A 27,099-nucleotide genomic window follows, 5' to 3' on the forward strand; every position below is an offset into this window, starting at 1 on the left:
TCATGTTCTTGTAATAGATGATCATGGAGCCCCAAGATGGAGATCAAAGGAGCTACCTGATATTGGCCATATCATGTCACTATTTGATTGCATATGATGTTTATCATGTTATGCATCTTGTTTACTTAGTACGACGGTAGTAAATAAGATGATCCCTCATTAAAATTTCAAGAAGTGTTCTCCCCTAACTGTGCACCGTTGCTACAGTTCGTCGCTTCGAAGCATCACGTGTTAATCGGGTGTGATAGATCCTTTCGTTCACATACAACGGGTGTAAGCAAGATTTACACATGCAAGAACACTTAGGGTTAACTTGACGAGCCTAGCATGTGAAGACATGGCCTCGGAACACAGAGACCGAAAGGTCGAACACGAGTCATATAGAAGATACGATCAACATGAAGATGTTCACCGACGTTGACTAGTCCGTCTCACGTGTTAATCGGACATGGGCTAGTCGACTCGGATCGTGTAATACTTAGATGACTAGAGGGATGTCTAATCTAAGTGGGAGTTCATAAGATGAACTTAATTATCCTGAACATAGTCAAAAGGATTTTGCAAATTATGTCATATCTCACGCTTTAGTTCTACTGTTTAGATATGTCCCTAGAGAAAAATTAGTTGAAAGTTGATAGTAGCAATTATGCAGACTAGGTCCGTAAACTGAGGATTGTCCTCATTGCTTCATAGAAGGCTGATGTCCTTAATGCACCGCTCAGTGTGCTGAACCTCGAACGTTGTCTGTGGATGTTGCGAACATCTGACATACACGTTTTGATAACTACGTGATAGTTCAGTTAAACGGTTTAGAGTTGAGGCACCAAAGACGTTTTTTGAAACGTCACAAAACATATGAGATGTTTTGAGGGCTGAAATTGGAATTTCAGGCTCGTGCCCACGTCAAGAGGTATAAGACCTCCGATGATTTTCTTAGCCTGCAAACTAAGGAGAAGAGCTCAATTGTTGAGCTTGTGCTCAGATTGTCTGAATACAACAATCATTTGAATCGAGTGGGAGTTGATCTTCCAGATGAAATAGTGATGTTTCTCCGAAGTCATTACCACCAAGCTGCTTGAGCTTCATGATGAACTATAATATATCAGGGACATATATGATGATCCTTGAGATATTCGCGATGTTTGACACCACAAAAGTAGAAATCAAGAAGGAGCATCAATTGTTGATGGTTGGTGAAACCACTAGTTTCAAGAAGGGCAAGGGCAAGAAGGGATACTTCATGAAACGGCAATTCAGCTGCTGCTCTAGTGAAGAAACCCAAGGTTGAACCCAAACCCGAGACTAAGTGCTTCTGTAATAAAGGGGAACAGCCACTGGAGCAGAATTACCCTAGATACTTGGTAGATTAGAAGGCTGGCAAGGTCGATAGAAGTATATTGGATATACATTATGTTAATGTGTACTTTACTAGTACTCCTAGTAGCACCAGGGTATTAGATATCGGTTCGGTTGCTAAGTGTTAGTAACTCGAAATAAAAGCTACGGAATAAACGGAGACTAGCTAAAGGTGAGCTGACGATATGTGTTGGAAGTGTTCTCAATGTTGATATGATCAAGCATCGCACGCTCCCTCTACCATCGAGATTGGTGTTTGCGTTGAGCATAGACATGATTGGATTATGTTTATCGCAATACGGTTATTCATTTAAGGAGAATAACGGTTACTCTGTTTATTTGAATAATACCTTCAATGGTCTTACACCTAAAATGAATGGTTTATTGAATCTCGATCGTAGTGATACACATGTTCATGCCAAAAGATAGTAATGATAGTACCACCTACTTGTGGCACTGCCACGTAAGTCATATCAGTATAAAACGCATGAAGAAGCTCCATGTTGATGGATCTTTGGACTCACTTGATTTTGAATCACTTGAGACATGCGAACCATGTCTGTTGGTAGATATGCATGAAGAAACTCTATACAGATGGATCGTTTGGACTCACTTGATTTTGAATCACTTGAGACATGCAAATCATACCACATGGGCAAGATGACTGAAAGCCTCGTTTTACAGTAAAATGGAACTAGAAAGCAACTTGTTGGAAGTAATACATTTTTGATGTGTGCAGTCCAATGAGTGCTGAGGCATGTAGTGGATATCATTATGTTCTTACTTCACAGATGATTTGAGTAGATGTTGAGTATATTTACTTGATGAATCACGAGTCTGAATTATTGAAAGGTTCAAGTAATTTCAGGGTGAAGTTGAAAGATCGTCGTGACAAGAGGATAAAATATCTATGATATGATCATAGAGATGAATATCTGAATTACGAGTTTGGTACAGAATTAAGACATTGTGGAAATTGTTTCACAACTGATACAGCCTGGAACACCATAGTGTGATGGTGTGTCCGAACATCATAACTGCACCCTATTGGATATGATGCATACCATGATGTCTCTTATCGAATTACCACGATAGTTTATGGGTTAGGCATTAGAGACAACCACATTCACTTTAAATAGGGCACCACGTAATTCCGATGATATGACACCGTATGAACTATGGTTTAGAGAAACCTAAGCTGTCATTTCTTAAAAGTTTGGGACTGCGACGCTTATGTGAAAAAGTTTCAGGCCGATAAGCTCGAACCCAAAGCGGATAAATGCATCTTCATAGGACAACCCAAAAACAGTTGGGTATACCTCCTGTCTCAGATCCGAAAGCAATAAAGGATTGTTTCTAGAATCGGGTCCTTTCTCGAGGAAAAGTTTCTCTCGAAAGAATTGAGTGGGAGGATGGTGGAGACTTGATGAGGTTATTGAACCGTTACTTCAACTAGTGTATAGCAGGGCACAAAGAGTTGTTCCTGCGGCACCTACACCAATTGAAGTGGAAGCTTATGATAGTGATCATGAAACTTCAGATCAAGTCACTACCAAACCTCGTGGGATGACAAGGATGTGTACTACTTCAGAGTGGTACGTAATCCTGTCTTGGAAGTCATGTTGCTAGACAACAATGAACCTACGAGCTATGGAGAAGCGATGGTGGGCCCGGATTTCGATAAATGGCTCGAGGCCATATAATCCGAGAGAGGATCCATATATGAAAACAAAGTGTAGACTTTGGAAGAACTACTTGATGGTCGTAAGGCTGTTGAGTACAGATGGATTTAAAAAAAAAAAGGAAGACGGACAATGATGGTAAATGTCACCATTAAGAAAGCTCGACTTGTCGTTAAGATGTTTTTCCGACAAGTTCAAGGAGTTGACTACGGTGAGACTTTCTCACTCGTAGCGATGCTAAGAGTCTGTTGGAATTATATTAGCGATTGCTGCATTATTTATGAAATCTTGCAGATAGGATGTCAAAACATTGTTTCTTCGACGATTTTCTTGAGGAAAGGTTGTATGTGATACAACCGAAAGGTTTTGTCAATCCTTAAAAGATGCTAATAAGTATGCAAAGCTCCAGCTATCCTTCTGAGGACTGGAGTAAGCATCTCGGAGTTGGAATGTACGCTTTGATGAGATGATCAAAGATTTTGGGTTTATATAAAGTTTATGAGAAACTTGTATTTCCAAAGAAGTGAGTGGGAGCACTATAGAATTTCTGATGAGTATATGTTTTAACATATTGTTGATCGGAAATGACGTAGAATTTTTGGAAAGCATATAGGGTTATTTGGAAAGTGTTTTCAATGGAAAACCTGAATTAAGCTACTTGAACATTGAGCATCAAGATCTATAAGGATAGATCAAAATGCTTAATCATACTTTCAAATGAGCACATACCTTGACATGATCTTGAAGGTGCTCAAGATGGATCAGTCAAAGAAGGAATTCTTGCCTGAGTTGTAAGGTATGAAGTTAAGACTTAAAGCTCGACCACGGCAGAATAGAGAGAAAGGACGAAGGTCGTCCCCTATGCTTAAGACGTAGGCTCTACAGTATGCTATGCTGTGTACCGCACCTGAAGTGTGCCTTGCCATGAGTCAGTCAAGGGGTACAAGAGTGATCCATGAATGGATCACAGGACAGCGGTCAAAGTTATCCTTAGTAACTAGTGGACTAAGGAAGTTTCTCGATTATGGAGGTGATAAAAGAGTTCGTCGTAAAGGGTTACATCGATGCAAGCTTAACACCTATCCGGATAGCTCTGAGTAGAGATATCGGATGCATATAATGGAGCAACAATTTAGAATAGCTCCAAGTAGAACAGTTATTTGGAATAGCTCCAAATAGAGCGTGGTAGCTACATCTAGGAGATGACATAGAGATTTGTAAAGCACACACGGATCTGAAAGGTTCGGACCCGTTGACTAAAACCTCTCTCACAAGAAACATGATCAAACCTAAAACTCATTGAGTGTTAATCACATAGTGATGTGAACTAGACTACTGACTCTAGTAAACTCTTGGGTGTTAGTCACATGGCGATGTGACCTGTGAGTGTTAATCACATGGCGATGTGAACTAGATTATTGACTCTAGTGCAAGTGGGAGACTGTTGGAAATATGCCCTAGAGGCAATAATAAATTGGTTATTATTATATTTCCTTGTTCATGATAATCGTTTATTATCCATGCTATAATTGTATTGATAGGAAACTCAGATACATGTGTGGATACATAGACAACACCATGTCCCTAGTAAGCCTCTAGTTGACTAGCTCGTTGATCAATAGATGGTTATGGTTTCCTAACCATGGACATTGGATGTCGTTGATAACGGGATCACATCATTAGGAGAATGATGTGACGGACAAGACCCAATCCTAAGCATAGCACTAGATCGTGTAGTTCATATGCTATAGCTTTTCTAATGTCAAGTATCATTTCCTTAGACCATGAGATTGTGCAACTCCCGGATACCGTAGGAATGCTTTGGGTGTATCAAACGTCACAACGTAACTGGGTGGCTATAAAGGTGCATTACAGGTATCTCTGAAAGTGTCTGTTGGGTTGGCACGAATCGAGACTGGGATTTGTCACTCCGTGTAAGCGGAGAGGTATCTCTGGGCCCACTCGGTAGGACATCATCATATGCGCAATGTGGCCAAGGAGTTGATCACGGGATGATGTGTTACGGAACGAGTAAAGAGACTTGCTGGTAACAAGATTGAACTAGGTATTGGATACCGACGATCGAATCTCGGGCAAGTAACATACCGATAGACAAAGGGAATTGTATACGGGATTGATTAAGTCCTTGACATCGTGGTTCATCCGATGAGATCATCGTGGAACATGTGGGAGCCATCATGGGTATCCAGATCCCGCTGTTGGTTATTGACCGGAGAACGTCTCGGTCATGTCTGCATGTCTCCCGAACCCGTAGGGTCTACACACTTAAGGTTCGGTGACGCTAGGGTTATGAAGATATGTGTATGCAGTAACCCGAATATTGTTCGGAGTCCCGGATGAGATCCCGGACGTCACGAGGAGTTCCGGAATGGTCCGGAGGTAAAGAATTATATATAGGAAGTGCTGTTTCGGCCATCGGGACAAGTTTCGGGGTTATCGGTATTGTACCGGGACCACCGGAGGGGTCCCGGGGGTCCACCGGGTGGGGCCACCTGTCCCGGGGGGCCACATGGGCTGTAGGGGGTGCGCCTTGGCCTACATGGGCCAAGGGCACTAGCCCTACTAGGCCCATGCGCCTAGGGTTTCCATGGGGAGGAGTCCCACTAGTGGAAGGCACCCCTAAGTGCCTTGGGGGGGAGGGAAACCTCCCCTAGCCGCCGCACCTAGGAGATTGGATCTCCTAGGCTGCGCACCACCCCCCCTTGGCCCTCCTATATATAGTGGGGGAGAGGAGGGATTTCATACCTCAGCCTTTGGTGCTTCTCTCTCTCTCCCCGTTACATCTCTCTCTCGTAGTATAGGCGAAGCCCTACTACTGTGACGCCCTGCATCCACCACCATGCCGTCGTGCTGCTGAATCTTCATCAACCTCTCCCTCTCTCCTTGCTGGATCAAGGCATGGGAGACGTCATCGGGCTGTACGTGTGTTGAACGCGGAGGTGCCGTGCGTTCGGCACTTGATCATCGGTGATTTGAATCACGACGAGTACGACTCCATCAACCCCGTTCACTTGAACGCTTCCGCTTAGCGATCTACAAGGGTATGTAGATGCACTCTCCTTCCCCTCATTGCTGGTCTCTCCATAGATAGATCTTGGTGACACGTAGGAAAAATTTTGAATTTCTGCTACGTTCCCCAACAGGAGGGCCCGTTCAAGGTTGTTCATGTTTCCAGGCCTGGCTCCGCGTGCTTGGAGACTCTGGAGGGAGTACCCATCCAGAACGCATGGAACATTCAACATCTCCGGAGGTTCTACCCCTGAGCGAGGCCTAGCGCCTAGGAAAGGCCCGGTGCCTGTGAAGAAGGCCAATGCCTGTGAAGCTATCGCATTTTGGGAAAGGCCGGGTGCCTGTGAAGAAGGACAATGTCTGTGAAGCTATCGCGTTTTGGGAAAGGTCCAGTGCCTGTGAAGAAGGCCAATGCCTGTGAAGCTATCACGTTTTGGGAAAGGCCCGGTGCCTGTGAAGAAGGCCAATGCCTATGAAGCTATCGCGTTTTGGGAAAGGCCCGGTGCCCGTGAAGAAGGCCAATGCCTGTGAAGCTATCGCATTTTGGGAAAGGCCCGGTGCCTGTGAAGAAGGCAAACGCGTGTGAAGCTCGCCGCCCATGACACTCACATAATAATGAGTGGGGCTGTACACGCCCCGGAGTCTCCGGAGTGCCTCCCTTGGGCCTCGGGGGCTCCCGCCCACGCCCAGTGGCAGCACTTAGCTCCGCGCTGGTGAGAAGACGTTGAAGACTAGAATAGGTGCCGGACGCGGCTTTTTCATTTGCTTTCTGCAGTTGGCGTGTTTATTCCCGTTTGAAGTCTTATTGGAGTTGTTGGCGTTCCTGGCTTGTGACTCTATGTCTTTTTCATCCACTCACCTCGTTTTCTCTCGCACAAGTCTCGCGAGGGATGTTCGCGGGCGCCCTCGCGAGCGTCTTCTGCCCCAATCGTCTGGAGCTTTCCTGTCTGAGTCCTCTGCGGGAGCACCCCTCCCAGTCCATGCCTCACGGGCATCGCGACACAAACACAGGACCTAGGCTGATCGCCCCGCTGCCGGGACCAAAGGTTACCCCTCTAACTAATCCTTGCAGGGCATGAAGCGCACGGCGAGGCCTCAGCCTCCGGAGGCGAGGGCCGCGTCAAGATCCACCAAGCTCAAATGACTCCCGCACATGGACACGCAGCACGGAAACATAGTGCAGAAATGGCAAAAGCAACGCGACACTTGACAGCAACAGTTCTAACATGCCCCCACGGGGCCCTGTACTACCTTCTTCTTACGCAGGAAAGGAAGGAAACAAAATGGACACGACCTATCCAACACCAACCTACAACAAAAGCTCGAGCTGCTCCTGGGGTTCAGGCGGACGCCTCCTCTCGCCTCACCAGGGCGCGGCGGCGGGTGGACCCGCTGCCTTCACCCAGGCGGGCGCGACGGCGCGGGGGCTGGTCACGGCCACCGCTGGAGGAGTTGCTGCCTGAGGGAGAGTTGGCGAAACTTGGCAAGCCCTGAGCACCGCCGCCGGCACGCCTGGCGCTGTCTTCATCCTGGTCGGTGCCGGGGCTGGGAAGGCGGCCGCGGTCACCATCTTCGGGGCAGCACCCAACGCGGCGACCATTTTCCCCAAACACCCTCACGTAGAGGGTGGCATCGCCATCGAACTTCAAGTGCAGGGTGCACCATTGACCCAGGCCGCACGCACGGGCAAACATTTGCCAGCCGCGAGTCAGGGCCCCATTTCCGGAAGGGGAGACCTCTAGCGAAGCCCAGAAGGCCCTGCTGCAGCAACCATCCGCCTGGAGCCAGAAGCCGCACCGGGCGCTGGCCGGAGCTCAACTACGAAGAAGCGGGGGAGCTAGAGCCAGGTGCTGGTCGGGTCCGCCGACCACACGACGAACTCCGGCAGCACCTCCGCCGAGCGAAAGCGCGGCCTGGGGGGGCGCGGTCACGACATGCCTCCCCTTGATAGTCGAGCGCTCACCACCGCGCAGGGAACCGCCTCCGTGGCCGCGGGAAGCCGCTGCGGGGACCGCAGGATGCTTGCGAGGACGACCCCGGCCGCGCCTGGCCGGGGGGGAGTCGGGCCCTGCCTGGCGGGCCTTTCCCTTCTCTACGGCCGAGAATCTCTTCGAAGCCATGAGAACGGCGAGTGGCCAAGAAGAAGAAGGGAGTAGCAGAAAGGGGTGAACGGAGGAAGCTCACACGGCCCCGTACTTATAGCCGGGGAAGGCCAACCGCCGAGCACCATGACCTCAGGTAATCATGACCCATATCTCTGCATGCAAGGACTTGTCAAGTCGTGCAGTTAGCGAGGCGTCGTGGGAAGTGCAGACGCCCACGCCCAATCAACCGCCACGCGGCGCCCAAGGCCGCAGGCTGTTAGGGCCCGCGGTGCTTCGCGCTTGCCCCTTTGCTTCTCTGCTAAGCCAAGCCCGCGCGCGCCTTGGGCCCGGGGGCTACTGTCGGTGTTCTGGGAACGGGGGTCCCTAGACTTGCCTGCCTGCGGCCTGCGGCGTGGCTCAGGTGGGGGCCCAGCGCGGCCCATCTTCATCATCCCAAGCTCAAGACCCTGGCGAGGGGCCGAGCCTCGTGGGGCGGACGACAGGAAGCTTCCTCAAGAGCGACCTCATCAGGCAGGCTCGCGAGGAGGCGGAGAGATCAATGCAAGGGTACCTCGCGAGGATCCCATGATGCAAGCCATGACGATCAAGGCCAGGCAGGCACTAGGCGGGTGCCGGCCTGCGCAGGGTCCTTGCTTCCCCTTTGGTGTAAAGGGGGCAAGCACAGGCCAAGGTATCGGGCAAAGGTTACCATTCTGGTGCAACGAGACCAAGACCAGCCGGACGGCCGGACGGAGGTCACCGTGGAGCCCAAGACGGCGTCATCACCAGTGCTTTTGGCAACCGAAGACCACCTTTGGTCAGGATAACTTGTACTAAATGTTCCCCTTCAAAATGGCCAAATGTTGGCGCCCTTCCCGCTCAATTATTCGGGGAGAGGCCCAGGGCCTCTCTATATAGAGCTAGCCTCCACAAGAGGGAAAAGGAGAGAAAAAGAGAGGAAAAGAGAGGAGAAAACCCAGTAGAGACTAAGTAGAACACACCGCACCAGCTCACGAACACCCCTCGCGAGGCTGTTCCTCCCTTGTACTGTCCATCATCAGCCCCAGAGGCAATCCACCACACCACACACTGGAGTAGGGTATTACACCACAACGGTGTCCCGAACTAGTATAAACCTCGTGTCTCTTGTGTTGCTCATCATTTTCATCTTAGTTCGCACGAGAGGATCGGACGTAGATTGGTAGGGGAGAGATCTCCGCGCGCACCCCAGTGTTCGAACCTCAAGGGTCTGCCGGAACCCGGAACCCGAAATCCGACAGTGATTGGTTAAAGATTAGGTCCATCTTAAGAGGATTTGTGAAGTGGTTAATTCAGTGGCCTGGCAGCCCATGAAAAGCCTCGATTTGGAGCCTAGCAGCTCGTAAAAAGCCTCGCATGTTCTTTTTTGAGTTCTATTTGCCAAGTTTTTTCGCCTTTATTGAGGTTCATAATATCTTATGATAAACCGGCGTCCTTGACCCGGCTTGTCTTTCAACTACAAGTTGTCAGTACATGATCAGTTATAATCTGGTGTTCATTAACCCGGTCTGGTTTTGACTAACAAGTCGCCAGTGTTATAAGGAAAATCCGGTGTTTATTATATCCTGGTACGGTTTATTATCATAATCCGGCAAATTAAGGAAGGAGTTCTCAAATACTCAAGATTGGGGTTACCACCCTCACTACAAGAATTGGTTAAACCAATGAGGTGATTCAATGTCATAGGTATCATCTATGTCATATTTGATTATCTTCAATTACAGCTTTGGTTATAAACCCTGGCTATTTATATGGGCATTATGACCCGCCCTGCGGTAAACCGCCAAGGATTCTTGTGATCTACTTGTGTGCAAGATAAGAATGCATTCGGGTGGCTACCCACCCTGGCTTTCAATATTAAGTCGCCAGGGCATATGTTATTTACACTTTGTGCAGGATTTGCAAAATTATGACATATAAATTCAAGCTCATCATCCAAATTGATGCTTCAAAAGGGTTATCCATTTTGGATTTTCTCAAAAGCTATCAGCCGCCGAGTCATAAAAATTCCGGCTTACAATGAATGCGCATTAAGTCGCCATCGGCCAAGAGCCGCCGAGTATTTAAACTCCGGATTTACTTATCAACTGGTAAGATATTCATATCTTTCATAGCCAAAATTGGCTGGATTTTCATGATGATATTGAATGATTGAGGTTTTTAAACCGGATTATATTATTCAAATCTTCAAATAGCCAAACATGGCTGGATTTTTAATGGTTATCAATAACCAGTATTATGATTGAGGTTTTCAAAGTCGCTTTAAGCGCAATGGCTATTATCTTATAAATAGATATAATTCATTCTACAATTGAAGGAATAGTCCCGAGTCGCTGCAGGCTTATGACCCGGCACTTGGGGGCTACATTATTCAAGTTGAGATTATATCAAATATGCAATTCTCATGTCGCTGCAAGCATGCACCATGACACTTGGGGGCTAATGCAAAGACATTTTTATTGGCCTTGTTGAAGACCCAAATCATCACATCATAATGAGCCGGCCCTTGGGGGCTAATGCAAAGTCATTTTTATTGGCCTTATTGAAGACCCGAATCATCACATCATAATGAGCCGTCCCTTGGGGGCTACCAATTGTTCCTATCAATGATTCAAGGTACACAAGTCTTAATCCGTTATATTCAAGGGTCCATTGCTCACTTGATAAAGCATAAAGCTCTTAACCTCGTGGATGTGGGTTCAAGCCCTACGATGGAGGCTACACATTACTGCTCAAATCTACATGATTATATTTACAAAGTCCCTGCTCATTATTGCATAATGACACGGCCCTATGATATTGAGCATGTTTATCACTTGTGAGTAGTTACTTTTGTTCTAGAGGTCACGGGAGAAATCATGTTGCAAGTAATCATGTGAACTTGATATGTGTTCGATATTTTGATAGTATGTATGTTGTGATTCCCTTAGTGGTGTCACGTGAACATCGACTACATGACACTTCACCATATTTGGGCCTAAGGGAATGCATTGTCGAGTAGTTATTAGATGATGGGATGCGAGAGTGATAGAAGCTTAAACCCTAGTTTATGCGCTATTCCGTAAGGGACCAATTGGATCTAAAAGTTTAATGCTATGTTTAGAATTTATTCTTAATACTTTCCTCGTAGTTGCGGATGCTTGAGAGGGGGTTAATCATAAGTAGGAGGTTTGTTCCAGTAAGAACAACACCTAAGCACCGGTCCACCCACATATCAAATTATCAAAGTAGCGAACACGAACCAAATCAACATGATGAAAGTGACTAGATGAAATTCCTGTGTACCCTCAAGAACGCTTTGCTTATTATAAGAGACCGTTTTGGCCTGTCCTTTGCCTCAAAAGGATTGGTCTATCTCTGCTGCACTTTTGTTACTATTATCATTACTTGCTCGTTACAAATTATCTTGCTATCAAACTACTCTGTTACTACAATTTCAGCACTTACAGACATTACCTTGCTGAAAGCCACTTGTCATTTCCTTCTGCTCCTCGTTGGGTTCGACACTCTTACTTATCGAAAAGAGCTACAATTGATCCCCTATACTTGTGGGTCTTCAAAGCTATTTTCTGGCGCCGTTGCCGGGGAGTGAAGTGCCTTTGGTAAGTGGAAGTTGGTAAGGAAACATTTATATAGTGTGCTGAAATTTATTTTCACTTGTTACTATGGAAAACAATCCTTTGAGGGGTTTGTTCGGGGTATGTTCACCTCGACCGAAACCACAATTAGCTACCCCTCAACCTACTGCACCTACTGAATATATTGAATATGAAATTCGTTCGGGTATGATAGAACAACTGCTAGCTAATCCTTATTCAGGAGATGGAACCAAAGATCCTGATATGCACTTGATATATGTGGAACAAATTTGTGGATTGTTTAAGCTTGCAGGTTTACCTGGAGATGAAGTTAAGAAGAAGTTTTTTCCTGTATCTTTGAAGGGAAAAACATTGGCATGGTATAGGCTATGCCATGATATTGGATCTTGGAATTGGAATCGATTGAAATTGGAGTTTCACCAAAAAAATATCCTATGCATCTAGTTCATCGTGATCGGAATTACATATATAATTTTTCCTTGTGATGGAGAAAGTATCGCTCTAGCTTGGGGGAGGCTTAAGTCAATGTTATATTCAAGCCCCAATCATGAGCTCTCAAGAGAAATTATTATCCAAAAATTTTATGCCCGGCTTTCTCGTAATGACCGATGCATGCTTGATACTTCTTGTGCTGGTTCTTTTATAAAGAAGACTATTGAATTCCGATGGGATCTTTCGGAAAGAATTAAATGCAACTCTGAAGATTGGGAACTCGATGAAGGTAAAGAGTCAGGTATTAAGCTTAAGTATAATTGTGTTTAATCTTTTATGAATACCGATGTTTTTCAAAAGTTTAGCACTAAATATGGACTTGACTCTGAGATAGTAGCCTCCTTTTGTGAATCATTTGCTACCCATGTTGATCTCCCTAAAGATAGGTGGTTTAAATATCACCCACCTATTAAATAAGAAATTAAAGAACCGGTACTAGCTAAAGAGGAAACTATATTTTATAATGTTGATCTAGTTGTTCCTACTGCTTATATTGAGAAACCACCTTTCCCTGTTAGGATAAAGGAACATGCTAAAGTTTCAACTGTGGTTAACAAAAGTTATGTTAGAACACCTAAACCTAATGAAGAAATCAAAGTAGAACCTAGTGTTGCTATGGTTAAGGATCACCTGGAAGAAAATATATATGGGCATATTATTTACTTATGTGAAGAAGCTGCTAGAATTGCAAACCCCATAAAACGGATAATCATAGACCTGTTGTTGGCATGCCTGTTGTCTCAGTTAAAATAGGAGATCAGTGTTATCATGGCTTATGTGACATAGGTGCTAGCGTGAGTGCTATTCCTTATACCTTATATCAAGAAATTATGAATGACATAGCACCCGCAGAGATAGAAGACATTGATGTTACTATTAAACTTGCTAATAGAGATACTATATCACCAATTGGGATTGTTAGAGATGCTGAAGTCTTGTGTGGGAAAATAAAATACCCTACTGATTTTCTTGTTCTTGGTTCCCCACAATATGACTTTTGTCCCATTATATTTGGTAGACCTTTCCTGAACACCGTTAATGCTAAAATTGATTGTGAGAAATAAACTGTCGGTGTTAGTTGTGGTGACGAGTCTCATGAGTTTAATTTTTCCAAGTTTAGTAGAAAGCTTCATGAAAAAGAATTGCCTGGTAAGGATGAAATAATTGGTCTTGCTTCTGTTGTTGTGCCTCCTACTGATCCACTAGAACAATATCTCCTAGACCATGAAAATGATTTACATATGCATGAAACAAATGAAATAGATAAAATTTTCTTTGAACAACGTCCTCTGCTTAATCACAATTTTCCTATTGAAACTCTAGGAGGTCCTCGTCCACCTAAAGGTGATCCTGTGTTTGAATTAAAACAATTCCCAGACACTTTGAAATATGCTTATCTTGATGAGAAGAAGATATATCATGTTATTATTAGTGCTAACATTTCAGAACATAAAGAAGAAAGATTATTGAAAGTTCTAAGGAAGCACCGAGCTGCTATTGGGTATACTCTTGATGATTTAAAGGGCATTTCTCCCACTCTATGTCAGCACAAGATCAATATGGAACATGATGCTAAACCCATTGTTGATCACCAACGTCGGTTAAATCCAAAAATGAAGGAAGTGCTAAGAACAGAAACATTAAAACTTCTGGAAGTAGGTATAATCTATCCTATAGATGATTGTAGACGGGTAAGTCCTGTTCATTGTGTCCCTAAGAAGGGAGGTATTACTATTGTTCCTAATGATAAGAATGAACTTATTCCACAAAGAATTGTTACAGGCTATAGAATGGTAATTGATTTTAGAAAGTTAAATAAAGCAACTAGAAAAGATCATTACCCTCTTCCTTTTATTGATCAAATGCTATAAAGACTATCTAAGCGCACACATTTTTGCTTCCTTGATGGATATTCTGTTTTTTCACAAATACCTGTTTCTCAACCTGATCAAGAAAAGACCACTTTTACTTGTTCCTTTGGAACTTCTGCTTATACACGTATGCCTTTTGGTTTATGCAATGCACCTGCTACCTTTCAAAGATGTATGACTGCTATTTTATTTGACTTTTGTGAAAATATTGTTGAGGTTTTCATGGATGACTTCTCCGTTATTTTGTTTTTAAAGTTCGTTTTTTAACCTAGATCGGTTTTATTAAGAAAATCTAGATCTGTTTTTCTTTTGGTTTAATTATTTAGCAAACGCTCGCTGTTTATCTCTTCGAAGCGAACTAATCCGTTCGTTAGGTTTTCGTAGCGGACGTTTGTCCGGTAGATTTTTCTTTTTCTGTTTAATTTCGGCTAGGGACCCGTCCGTGAATATTTTATTTATAGATTAGTCCCTGATCTTAAAACGATCACACCTTTTTGCTCGCTTATCCAAATCCAACGAAACCAACGCCCACTTCTTCATTATGATCCCCTCTATCCAGATAATCAACTTAAACATGTTTTTGGAAGTCTAAAATTTGGTTTCAAACAGATTTGAATTCAAACTTCTTTTGTTCATAAGTTGAGTTTTATAACTCCGATTCAGTTGATTCTTTTTGCTATTCGAAGCTCTTGACCTAAACTTTCTGATAAGACCAAATTCACTCAATTTTGGTACCGTTAGAAATTGTTCTTGGTTGCAAGAGTTAATTTCTTGTTTTCGAAGTTTTCCGAGATCTTTTCTTCGATTTATTTTGCATGATTGCTTATGTGTGGTTACTATTGCTTGCTTACGATAGATTGACCGGAGTGTGACAAGTAGAACTATCAGGAGTTATGTGTGTGAATCATCTTCATCAACAGTACGAGGCAAGTAACACTTTGATCATATCCCGTTATTACCCAGTTTTTATGCATTAGTTTCAACCCTCAAACATTGCATGAGTAGGATCTGCTTAACATGTGGGTTTTGGGAAGTAGATGATGAGGTAGAACCTATTGTCTTTTTTAAATCAAACCCTGGGAGTTACTTCTACGTTATGCTTATATTGCAATGATATGCTCGTAGACGTGCTTTGGTTGACAATATCCATGACAGATGTGAGAGTTGTTAAATAATGGTTAACTTAAGGTGGCTACTTTAATACACATCTGGGTGGATTGGTTGAGGCACCTTGGAGCACCGAGTGGTTGTCTGGGCACCTGGAGCAATCCAGAGCTGTCTTGGGATATCCCAGAGTACCCGTGTGATCATTCTACGGTTTTCCACCCAGGCTCAAAGGGATCATAAGATTATTCATGCTGGAAACTTCCGTGTGCAGCCACAAGCCATTATGGGCTCTGGCATAGTTGAGTAAGTTGTGGGAATCCTTTCCATGATGGGCTAGCAGATGTAGGGGATTGTAGGTGTACCGGCCTATCTATCGGTTAAGGGGACCTCTCCAGAAAGATTGTATCTCGGTCATCCGTCTCTCAAACATCATGCGGTGCGAGAAATTCAACGGAGGAGATCGAGTCTTGTGGGTAAAAGTGCGCAAACCTCTGCAGAGTGTACAAACTAATCATGATTAGCCGTGTCCCCGGTTATGGACATCTTGAGTATCTGGTAGTTGAATTATTGATTTGATCTCATCACTTTACTTAATTAATTTGAGGGGTTATAATTATTATTTTGGGATTGAGTTGGAGGAACCTTCTCAATAATTTTCAGCCAACTTTGTAGTTAAATAAAATATATTGCTTTGTTGTAGAAAAAATTAGCTTTATGCAAAACTTAAACTTAGAGCCTCCACTAGCCATATATGCATGTAGAGATAGCCATTATTCAGCATTGCTCTAAAGTGTGAATTTGCCAGTACATTCAATGCACTGACCCTTTGTGGCTGCAACGTCTCATGTTGCAGGATTATCTTACGACGAGTAAGTGATACGTTAGGGTTATGATTTCTACACTCAACGTTGTCGTTGGTGTTGATGGGAATCCACAACCTTGTTGTTACTTCCGCTATTTGGATTGAGATAATAGTATTTACGTTACTTTATTCATGTGATTTACCTCTATTATCAATCTTCAAGTACTGTGTGTGTCAGCATACCGATCCAGGGATGACACTTAAGCACATAGACTTGATCCATTTGGGTCGGGTCGCTACAAGATGGTGTCAGAGCCAGGTTTCGATCCTGGGACCTGTGGGTTATGCCTTGATGTAGATAATAGTTCAGAACCAAGGAAACAACAACAACAACAACAACCCACCGCCACCACCTCCAGTTGACAACTTAGCCCACTTCTTGAGGTTGAATCCGCCGGTGTTTTCCAGTAGCACCGAGCCGATTGTTGCTGATGACTGGCTCCGCAGGATTGGAAGGGAGTTGACCACCGCAGGTTGCACAGATGCTGAGAAGGTGCGCTTTGCCACACATCAATTGGATGGACCAGCAGGCTCATGGTGGGAGAATTACACAGCCACTTTTCCCATAGCCAATTTCACATGGGATCATTTTTAGCAAGCTTTCCGCACAGCCCATGTCTCAACTGGAGCTATGAACATGAATAAGCGTGAGTTTCGCAACTTATGCCACGGAAATCGTATTATGGGGCAGTACATGGATGAGTTTAGCAACTTAGACCGCTATGCCCCATATGATGTGGCCACAGATGCCACAAAGCAGGAGAAGTTTATGGAAGGGCTGAATGATGAGATGAGTATGCAGTTAATGGTGGCAACATTCACAAACTACCAGGAGTTGGTAGATCGAGCTCTTATGATTGAAAGCAAGTAGCAGTAGATAGAGAGCCACAAAAGGAAGTATGGACAGGGGAAGTATAATTTTGGAGCATCGCAGAAGCCTCGTTTTACCCCGAACTTGGGAGGATATTGTTGGGGAACGTAGTAATTTCAAAAAAATTCCTACGCACACGCAGGATCATGGTGATGCATAGCGACGAGAGGGGAGAGTGTTGTCTACGTACCCTCGTAGACCGTAAGCGGAAGCATCTATCAACGCGGTTGATGTAGTCGTACACCTTCACGATCCGTCCCGATCAAGTACCGAACGTACGTCACCTCCGCGTTTAGCACACGTTCAGCTCGATGACGTCCTCGCCTTCTCGATCCAGCAAGATGGGTGAAGTAGTAGATGAGTTCCGGCAGTATGACGGCGTGGTGAGGGTGTTGGTGAAGAACAATCTCCGCAAGGCTTCGCCTAAGCACTACGAAAACTATGACGGAGGATTAAACTAGAGGGGACGGGGTAGCCGACACACGACTTGGTGTTTCTTGATGTGTCTTTAGTGCTAGCCCTGCCCCTCTATTTATATGTTGAGCCCTGGGGTCAAAACTTGGAGCAAAAGCCTCCTCAAAGTACGTTTTGCCCGAAAGGCAAGAGTCCCACTCGGACTCCAAGGCCAGACGCCAGGGTCTCCGACGTTTGGCCCCCTGGCCTCATTAAAACTCCTTTTGCACCGACTTATAGCCCCGTGGGCCTGACCCCTTGGCCTAACCATATCATCCAATATATGAATCTTTACCTCCGGACCATTCCGGAGCTCCTAGTCATGTCCGTGATCTCATCTGGGACTCCGAACAACATTTGATCACCAACATACATAACTCATAAAATACTATATCGTCAACGAACGTTAAGCATGCGGACCCTACGGGTTCGAGAACTATGTAGACATGACCGAGACACTTCTCTGGTCAATAACCAATAGCGGAACCTGGATGCCCATATTGGCTCCTACGTATTCTACAAAGATCTTTATCGGCCAAACTGCATAACAACATACGTTTGTTCCCTTTGTCATCGGTATGTTACTTGCTCGAGATTCAATCGTCGGTATCTCAATACCTAGTTCAATCTCGTTACCGGCAAGTCTCTTTACTCGTTCTGTAATACATCATTCCGCAACTAACTCATTAGTTACAATACTTGCAAGGCTTATAGTGATTTGCATTATCGAGTGGGCCCAGAGATACCTCTCCGACAATCGGAGTGACAAATCCTAATCTCGAAATACACCAACCCAACAAGAACCTTTGGAGACACCTGTAGAGCACCTTTATAATCACCCATTTATGTTGTGACGTTTGGTAGCACACAAAGTGTTCCTCCGGTAAACGGGAGTTGCATAATCTCATAGACATAGGAACATGTATAAGTCATGAAGAAAGCAATAGTAGAATACTAAACGATCAAGTGCTAAGCTAACGGAATGGGTCAAGTCAATCACATCATTCTCCAATGATGTGATCCCATTAATCAAATGACAACTCATGTCTATGGCTAGGAAACTTAACCATCTTTGATTCAACGAGCTAGTCAAGTAGAGGCATACTAGTGACACTCTGTTTGTCTATGTATTCACACATGTACTAAGTTTCCAGTTAATACAATTCTAGCATGAATAAAAACATTTATCATGATATAAGGAAATATAAATAACAACTTTATTATTACCTCTAGGGCATATTTCCTTCAGTCTCCCACTTGCACTAGAGTCAATAATCTAGTTCACATCGCCATGTGATTTAACATCAATAGTTCACATCTTTATGTGGTTAACACCCATAGTTCACATAGATATGTGACCAACACCCAAAGGGTTTACTAGATTCAGTAATCTAGTTCACATCGCTATGTGATTAACACCCAAAGAGTACTAAGGTGTGATCATGTTTTGCTTGTGAGATAATTTTAGTCAACGGGTCTGTCATATTCAGATCCGTAAGTATTTTGCAAATTTCTATGTCTACAATGCTCTGCACGGAGCTACTCTAGCTAATAGCTCCCACTTTCAATATGTATCCAGATTGAGACTTAGAGTCATCTGGATCAGTGTCAAAACTTGCATCGAAGTAACCCTTTTATGACGACCCTTTTGTCACCTCCATAATCGATAAACATATCCTTATTCCACTAAGGATAATTTTGACTATTGTCCAGTGATCTACTCCTAGATCACTATTGTACTCCCTTTCCAAACTTAGTGTAGGGTATACAATAGATCTGGTACATAGCATGGCATACTTTATAGAACCTATGGCTGAGGCATAGGGAATGACTTTCATTCTCTTTCTACCTTCTGCCGTGGTCGAGCTTTGAGTCTTACTCAATTTCACACATTGTAACACAGTCAAGAACTCTTTCTTTGACTGTTCCATTTTGAACTACTTCAAAATCTTGTCAAGGTATGTACTCATTGAAAAAACTTATCAAGCGTCTTGATCTATCTCCATAGATCTTGATGCTCAATATATAAGCAGCTTCACCGAGGTCTTTCTTTGAAAAACTCCTTTCAAATACTCCTTTATGCTTTCCAGAGAATTCTACATTATTTCCAATCAACAATATGTCATTCACATATATTTATCAGAAAATGCTATAGTGCACCCACTCACTTTCTTGTAGATACAGGCTTCACCGCAAGTCTGTATAAAACTATTTGCTTTGATCAACTCATCAAAGCGTATATTCCAACTCCGAGATGCTTACACCAGTCCATGGATGGATCGCTGGAGCTTGCACATTTTGTTAATACCTTTAGGATCGACAAAACCTTCTGGTTGCATCATATACAAGTCTTCTTTAAGAAATACATTAAGGAATGTAGTTTTTGACATCCATTTGCCAGATTTCATAAAATATGGCAATTTGCTAACATGATCTGGACAGACTTAAGCATCGCTACGAGTGAGAAAATCTCATCGTAGTGAACACCTTGAACTTTGTCAAAACCCTTTTTTCGACAAGTCTAGCTTTGTAGATAGTAACACTACTATCAGCGTCCATCTTCCTCTTGAAGATCCATTTATTTTCTATGGCTTGCCAATCATCGGGCAAGTCAACCAAAGTCCACACTTTGTTCTCATACATGGATCCCATCTCAGATTTCATGGCCTCAAGCCATTTTGCAGAATCTGGGCTCATCATCGCTTCCTCATAGTTCGCAGGTTCGTCATGGTCTAGTAACATGACTTCCAGAACAGGATTACCATACCACTCTGGTGTGGATCTCACTCTGGTTTACCTACGAGGTTCGGTAGTAACTTGATCTGAAGTTACATGATCATCATCATTAGCTTCCTCACTAATTGGTGTAGTAGTCACAAGAACAGATTTCTGTGATGAACTACTTTCCAATAAGGGAGCAGGTACAGTTACCTCATCAAGTTCTACTTTCCTACCACTCACTTCTTTCGAGATAAACTCCTTCTCTAGAAAGGATCCATTCTTAGCAGCGAATATCTTGCCTTCGGATCTGTGATAGAAGGTGTAACCAACTATCTCCTTTGGGTATCCTTGAAGACACATTTCTCCAATTTGGGTTTGAGCTTTATCAGGTTGAAACTTTTTCTTATAAGCATCGCAACCCCAAACTTTAAGAAACGACAACTTTGGTTTCTTGCCAAACCAAAGTTCATACGGTGTCGTCTCAATGGATTTAGATGGTGCCCTTTTTAACGTGAATGCAGCTGCCTCTAATACATAACCTCAAAACTATAGTGGTAAATCGGTTAGAAACATCATAGATTGCACTATCTCTCCCTAATCTTTCCCTAATAATAAAGCACGGATTGACTCTGTGGGTTCACCGTCACAATACGCTTTCTTCTCATGTCATAATACGCTTTTACGATTTGTATATAGATAAAATCGTAATATAAACGAGGTGGTACTAATTTGAGGTCACGAAAAATAGCCGGCGGCCTGCACGCTCCAGTGGGCCGATCTGGGCCTGCTACACAACCGACTAGCAAAAACTCCAGTGGGCCGATCTGCGCCTGCTACACAACCGACTAGCAAAAAGTAAAAATAAAGTTCAGGAGTGGTGTTCGAACCCATGCCGTCCCGTTAGATACTGAAGACAACGACCAACTGAGATACGATTTATTCATGCCAATTAGTGGGTTGGTTGCCTAATAGTCCCATCTTGGTTCTTTACATGAAATTCTACTGATTTATATACGTTTACAGAGTTTCCTATAGCAAGCCTTGAGAACCAAGAACCAAAGGAAAAATCGATAATAACTCGATAAAGGAGGAGGGAGATGCCGGTGCTTTAAATGAATTTGTGGGCTGACGGAGGAAAGAACATCCCTGATGGATGGGGAAGGAAGGAGCGATACGACGACACTGCTGGACATGCATCGCTGCTTTCAAAGAGAGATTTGTGGGCTTGCTTGCGTGGGGAATAAATAAGTACAAGATTTCATATTAACTTACTTAGAGGAGGGAAGGACGCTTTGAAGCAGGAGGTAAAGCAAATTCTGGAGGTTTCAAATGAACAACTTTCTGACAGATACCTTGGTCTTCCAGCTGATGTGGAGAGAGCCAAGGAGGGATCTTTCAAATACCTGAAAGACAGAATATGGAAACATGTGCAAGGTTGGATGGAGAAGGCTTTATCTGCTGGTGGAAAGGAAGTGCTAATAAAATCAGTGGCCCAGGCTATCCCTACATACTCTATGGCATGTTTCAAACTGCCACGAGGTCTGTGCCAACATATAAACGGATTGCTTAGGAAGTTTTGGTGGGGATCAAAAAAAGGAGAGAGAAAGACGGCCTGGGTTTCTTGGGAGGTCATGTCACAGCCAAAATGCATGGGAGGCATGGGTTTTCGCGACATTGAGCTTTTCAATTTGGCTCTTCTTGCCCGGCAAGCATGGCGACTTCTGACACAGCCTGACTCTCTCAGCGCTCAGATTCTTAGAGCAGTATATTACCCGGCTTCTACAATCCTTGAAGCAGATATGGGAAGAAACCCCTCACAAGTCTGGCGTTCAATAGTTGAGGGACGAGATGCACTCAAACTTGGCCTAGTGAAGCGCATCAGATCGGGAGAGGATACCAACATTTGGCATGATAACTGGATCCCCCGTGATTACAAATTACGGCCGGTCTGTCCAAAATCCCTAAACCCCCCACAACATGTCTCAGAGCTAATCAACCCTGTCACCTTCACCTGGGACCGGGAAGTTCTTAATGAGCATTTGTATCCGATGGGTATGGAGGCAATCCTAAACATTCCCCTTAGCAGCAGAATTCAAGCGGATTTCTGGTCTTGGCATTATGAGCAAAGAGGAATTTTCACAGTCAGGTCAGCATACAGATTACTAGCCTCCACCAAGCAGCAGCGCACCGACTGGCTTGAGCACAACGATGGCCACTCCAACATCCAAGCCGTCAGCCGGTCATGGTCCAAGCTTTGGGGAGCGGCGGTCCCCTCCAAGGTGAGGGTTTTTGCCTGGCGTTTAGCCAAAACCTCAATACCCACAGGGGCGGTCCGGAAGCACAGAAGTATGGCAGACTCCGCGGAATGCTCTATTTGCCATGCGGCAGTTGACTCATGGCGCCATGCTTTATTTGATTGTCATATGGCACGCTGTGTTTGGGCGCTCACTGATGAGGACACTACTGCAACGATCATATCCAACCGAACCGAAGATGCAAAGCTTTGGATGTTTTGGCTGGTGGATACCCTACCTACGGAGTCCCTTGCGCGCGTGCTCGTAACGATGTGGGCGATCTGGTGGGCTAGGCGCAGAGCTATTCACGACAACCAGTTTCAAAGTCCCCTTAGCACACATGTTTTTGTCCAGAAGTTCATGGCGGAGCTGGGCCAAATTCCAGAGAAAGGGGCACGTACAAGAGAACTGCACGCGTAATCCAAGGACCTGCATGTGACGCCTGGGGGCATGCATGTAACCCCCAGGGGCCTGTCTGCAAGATCCAGAGTGCATGTGGGTCAGCCAGAACATCTGGAATGGCTGCCGCCGGAATCCCATGATGTGAAGATAAATGCAGATGGTGGCTTCTCTAAGATTGGGGACAGGGGCGCCTCAGCCGTGGTGTGCCGAGACAAACAGGGTAACTATCTGGGAGCTTCTGCCATCATTTTTGAAGGTTGTTTGGAGCCAGCAATTCTCGAGGCATGGGCATGCAGTGAGGCGCTAGCACTCGCGATGGATTTAAATGTTCGATCCGTTTGTGTGGCGTCAGATTGTCAGGAGGTGGTGACACGAATAGCTGATGATTCCCCGTGTAGGTTCTTCCCTATCCTACAAGATATCAAGCATCAAAGGAGGTCTTTTAGCAATGTTGAATTTATTTATGAGAGTAGGAGACATAATGGAGAGGCTCATGCCTTAGCTAAGGCAGCGACATCTCTCCCTCCCGGGCGCCATGTGTGGCTTGCTACTATGCCCGAAATTATCTGTATTCCGATGTTTTTGAACGTGCAATAAAGAGTACAGATTAGCTCAAAAAAAGAGAGGAGGGAAGGACGAGATGCCCAACAGACAGCGCCGTGAATTTGATCCAGAAAACGGGAACACACATGTGGCAATACTGCCGATCACACATCCCGCGTCTTTGTGTTTTGATAGTAAATTAATTTGAGCTACTTTGTGTTTTCGACCACATGTCATTATGTGCATGATCATTTTATTTTCAATATGTACACAGAATAATTACTCACACAGCTAATCATGATTGTAAAACTTGAGGCCTATCAGGAGTAAATATATCTATGACTGCATTACTTGGAGCTAATATATGTCATTATTTTGATCCATGTCTAATAATAAAATTTTCAATCAAAGAAAAATAAGGTGAGGCAGAAACAACGGATTGGGACTTACAATGCACTAGCTAAATTCTCAAATACGACAAAACTATCAAATTTATTTATACAGTTGCAATGCACAGGCAGACAGATTGGGATATCTATACGACTTAGATAGGATGGAGAAGGCATAGGAAATCATCCATGAAAATTAAGTGACTTCCCAGCCGTTGTCATTGAGCTTCATCGCGTGGGACCTTTGTTATTTGATACAAATGTATCCAACAATAATTTTTTGTATTATATATTGCATGTCATGAAAAAAGAGCAATTATATACAATGCAAGATGGCGCAGGCATCAAGTAAAGATGAGATAAGGATGGCGTTCATCATTATTAAAAAACCGTAGAATTACAATTCGGAGAAAGGACGAGCTCATGAAAGCAGAGTTATAAATATGATGACCAAAGTCATTGCCTTAGGATTGACCATGTTTATCATGAATAAATGGACAATGTAGCTATCATCGGCGACAATGGCGAGGATGAGAGGCGGTAATATGGATGGGTTGCCGTTGGGGACGTGCAAGGATTTTTTTTTTCCCATTACAACGCATGGGCACATTTCCTAGAACACAAGGAGTACTAGAGCAGGGATAGGAAGATGAGTTCCTGGGTCCATTTGTGTACGTTAACTATTTTGTTTGGTCGAATAGTTAAAAAAACTCTTCCCAATCAAACAACCAACTACGTGTAAAAATTACCAAACAAAAATATGTTAAAAAATGTTAATTTGCAAAGAAAATTTCCAATTTTCATGAAAATGTTAACTATTCTTCAAATGGTGTTACATTTTTAATGAACACATTAAATTTTATTAAAAATAAGGAAATTTCCATGTTAGACATTATTATCGATGTTTATTAAAATTGGATATGAAAAATGGTTTAAAATGACACATGAAGCAGATTGTGCCCCTTTTATCGCCCGGTGCAACGCGCGGGCATTTGTACTAGTCTATCCCTAATAATAAAGTACGGATTGACTCCGTGGGTTCACCGTCACAATACGCTTCTTCCCGTGATTTTACGCTTTTAGTTTGAATTTAAAACATATTCGAGGTGGTACTAAAGGGTGATTGCTTCTGGTCGTCCATCGCTTCGTTTCTTCCTAAGATGCGTTTGATTTCCTGGTACGTCGCCAGGTTGGGCTGCCGCCTCGCTTCTTCCCGTCGCTCAGATGGGCCTGGCAGGGCCTGCACCCATGGTAAAAGTTATGTGATAATCAAACGCACCCTTTCATACTATCATCAGAAGATTCTAATCAAGGTAGCCTGGAATAGTACCACCTTGCTTCATTGAAAGAATTCTCCCCAATTTAAATACGTTCCCGGGTTGTCTGCAATATCAACCGGTCTCCTCAGGAATCAACAAACATACATGAGAATTGTGCACACATGATAAGAAAGAAATGGGACGGCTCGGTGGGCAAGGAGGAGGCCAACAACGAGAACACACAAGGAGGAGGCAGACAGTCCATGGCGCTCCGGTGGTGCGCGGATCAGAAAGAAGACAGAGATGAGGGATCAGAGAGAAGAGAAAAGGGAGCGGAGAAGACAGAGGGATGGGGGAGCTCACTCACCTCGCCGACGAGCGCAACGGCAACGAAGGGGAAGCGCGGGAGCAGGGGACGCGCGCAGGCGAGGTGGTACGTGGGCGAGCGTGAATGGAACAAAGAAAGAAGAGCTTGGTAGTTGCGGCTGGTCGGACACCCGCGGCCGCGCACTCCCGCATCTCACAGGGCGTCCTCCCTGGCTCCCAGCGCGAAGCTGCCGCAGCTGTGTTGCCGGCTTGCTGCTGGTCAGACACCGGCGGCCGCCCACTCTTCCAGGGAGTCATGGTGATGAATCCAGGTCCACCAAGATTAATTGGAACTACAGTACTATAAGCAGCTAGCGGACGGCCTCCACTTTGTCTACCGCATGTACGGTTGGATCAGTATGATTGATCGTGCACAAATCGTCCAGCGCATGGCCAATGTGAAGGCAAGTGGAAGACCACTTAAATGGACCTAGAGTTTCTACACCCAGGTCCTGGTGTGAACAGTAAGATAATTTTTTTTCAAAAAATTGATTTTTTTGGCATCCTTTTATAAGTTTGTTGTGCATGCAAAATTTCATCGCAAAATCACATTCGTGGAAGGCCTCGTAAAAAAATGAAATTAGTGCTCTAAAAATATTACTTGCAGAATTGGTTTTGTTTTTTATATGACTTCCACCAATGTAATTTCGCGATGAAATTTTGCATGCAAAACAAATATTTGTGAAAGTATGACATAAAAAAAGTTCATTTTTTTATTTTTTTTCTATTTTACTGTACGCACGAGGAGCAAGGGCCAGCATTAGCTCCAGAATTAGTTCAGGGTATCAAATTCTGGTCTAATGAATTTTTGCTTTTTAAGTTTCAAGTTCCTAAATAAACATTAGCTCAGGGTATGGACCTGATTGAAAGGATTCTAATACACAATATGCACTCGCAATTTCCTAGAGGGAATGTCGACCTCAACCGTATGGCAGGAGCTTTGCGTAAAATCATTCATCTTTGATCTAATCGGTACTTCAATAAAATACAAAAAATTGTTCAATACTCTATCCATGAATTGGTATTCCGGTTCGTACTTTTTTTAAACGGCTTGCCGATTGACACTAACTATGTGTCCATTTTGTATGGCGAAGTCATATGTACGATATCTAAGTTCAATCACAAGTTCCCGTATGCGACATTGCCTCACAACCAAGCTCATCGGCTTGGAATTGAAAGACGTGAATAGTTGGACCACATGGTCATCGTTGATGATGGTGGCGTACAGAAGTGGCAACACGAATGGATTGCTTGGCGCATATGAAAATTTTGTCCTCCCGTTGCAACGCACGGGCTCTTTTTTGCTAGTCTATCTCTAATAATAAAGTACGGATTGACTCCGTGAGTTCACCGTCACAATACGCTTTCTTCCTGTGAATTTACGCTTTCAGTTTAAATTTAAAACATATACGTGAGGTGGTACTAATAAAGCGGCTATTGCCTCGTAATAAGTCTATACGCAAACCGGTACGACGAGAGAAAAGAAGAAGAAAAATAACGCAGCCGCTCGCACGACCCTGCCTCCCAGCCCCATCTCCACTCCGGCGCGCAGCCTCCTCCGCCCCGCCCCGCGTGCCTCCCCCCTCCCCCTCCCCCACGGCGCCCCCCTTGCCGCGCGCCGCCGGCCCACACCCCCTGTCGCGTGGCGGCGCCGCCTATCCCGCCGGTGCGCCTACCCC

The sequence above is a fragment of the Triticum urartu genome, chromosome 4A, assembly GCF_056163025.1.
Source record: "Triticum urartu cultivar PI428250 chromosome 4A, HENAU_Tu73, whole genome shotgun sequence".
Classification (NCBI taxonomy): domain Eukaryota; kingdom Viridiplantae; phylum Streptophyta; class Magnoliopsida; order Poales; family Poaceae; genus Triticum; species Triticum urartu.